Source organism: Echinops telfairi, unplaced genomic scaffold, assembly GCF_000313985.2.
Source record: "Echinops telfairi isolate 266 unplaced genomic scaffold, ASM31398v2 ScPeMD7_7469;HRSCAF=8507_1, whole genome shotgun sequence".
NCBI classification, from domain to species: Eukaryota; Metazoa; Chordata; class Mammalia; order Afrosoricida; family Tenrecidae; genus Echinops; species Echinops telfairi.
This window is the reverse complement of record NW_022111373.1, coordinates 97,546,488-97,548,331: the sequence shown is the minus strand read 5'-3', so window position 1 is coordinate 97,548,331 and position 1,844 is coordinate 97,546,488. Positions and strand designations below refer to the sequence as shown.

General features: G+C 37.3%; 1 protein-coding gene across 1 annotated transcript in view; it reads left to right on the top strand.

Annotated features, from left to right (window-relative positions):
- The window catches only part of DDX4 (DEAD-box helicase 4), a 65,619-nt gene that overhangs the window by 17,418 nt on the left and 46,357 nt on the right, over window positions 1-1,844 (top strand). The gene's annotated exons all lie outside the window — the stretch shown is intronic.

Genomic DNA, 1,844 nt, shown 5'->3' with positions numbered 1-1,844 from the left:
CAGTGTAAGACATGAAAAAATAATAATTTATAAATTATCAAGGGTTCATGAGGGAGGGGTGGCGGGGAGGGAGGGGAAAAATAAGGAGCTGATACTAAGGGCTCAACTAGAAAGCAGATGTTTTGAGAATGATGATGGCAACAAATGTACAAATGTGCTTGACACACAAAGGATGGATGGATGGATTGTGATGAGTTGTACGAACCCCCAATAAAATGATTTTAATTAAAAAAAAGCTGGAGATCACATAAAATTTTGTAAAACCAAGACTTGTTCATAGAAAATACTTTTTTTTCAATAACACAAAGGGCAGCTAAATGCATGGACTTCTCCAGATGGAATCCACAGAAATCAAATTGAATGCATCTGTGGAAACAGACTGTGAAAAAGCTCAATATCAATAGCTAAAACCAATCCAGGGGCTGACTGTAGAACAGATCATCAATTGCTCATAAGTAAGTTCAGGATAAAGCTGAAGAAAATTTAAACAAATTCATGAAAGACAAAATACAACAACCTTAAGTGTATCTCACCTGAATTTTGAGAACATTTCAAGAACAGAGTTGATGCATTGAACCCTAATGAAAGAAGACTAAATGGGTTGTGGGAGAACATCAAGACTGTCATTCATGAAGAAAAAAAAAAGATCATTAATTAAACATGAAAGCAAAAAGATCAACGTGGATGTCAGAACAGACTCAGAAACGTAACCATAGAGTATAGAAAGCAAGTGGAAGAAATGAAGATGTCAAAGAGCTAAATAGAAAATTTCAAAGGACAGCGGGAGAAGACAAAAGCCAGATACTATAATGAAATGTGCAAATACCCCAAATTAGAAAACCAAAAGGGACAAACACTTTCAGCAGTTCTTAAACTGAAAGAACTAAAGAAAAAAATTCATGATTTGAGTTGCAAGATTGAAAGATTCTCTGAGCAAAATACTGAATGATGCAGGACATATTAGAAGAAGATAGAATACACATTTGCTGTACAAAAGTGAATGGGTAGACACTCCACCATTTCACAAGGGTAGCATAGGGGCAAGTGCTGAGGCAAGAGGTTGAAGTTCATTGAATGCATCAGTCCAAAACAAGGCCCCAGGAGTTGATGGAATACCCGCTGAAATGTTTCAACAGACTGATGAAGCACTGGAAGGATTCTCTCTATGCCAGGAAATTTGGAAGAAAGCTACTTGGCCAACTGACTGTAAGAGAACCATATTTGTGCCCATTCTAAAGAAAAGTGACCCAATAGAATGCTCAAACTATAGATTGATAATCACATGCAAGTAAAATTTTTCTGAAAATCATCCAATGGTTGCAGCAGTACATTGACAGGGAGCTGCCAGAGCTTCCGACCAGATTCAAAAGAGGATGTGGAACAAGGGATATCATTTCTGATGTCAAATGAATCTTGGCTCAAAGCAGAGAAAACGAGAAAGATGTTTACTTGTGTTTTATTGACTATACCAAGGCATTAAACTATGTGGACCATATCAAACTCTGCAGCATCTTGCAAAAAATGGGACTTCCAGAATTCTTCATTCATTGTGCTCATGAAGAACTTGTGTATGGATCACAGAGCACTTGTGCTAACAGAACAAGGGAAGACTGAATAGTTTAAAATCAGAAAGGCTGTGTCAGGGTTTTATCTTACCGTAATTGTTCAATCTGTATGTTGAGCAAATCACCAGAGATCTGGATTATATGAAGAAAAGTGTGGCATCAAGATTGTAAGAAGGCTGATTAACAGTCTATGCTATGCAGATAACACACATTTCTTGTTGAAAGTGAGCAGGGGTTGAAGCACTTGCTGGTGAAGATCAAGAATTGTAGCCTTCACTG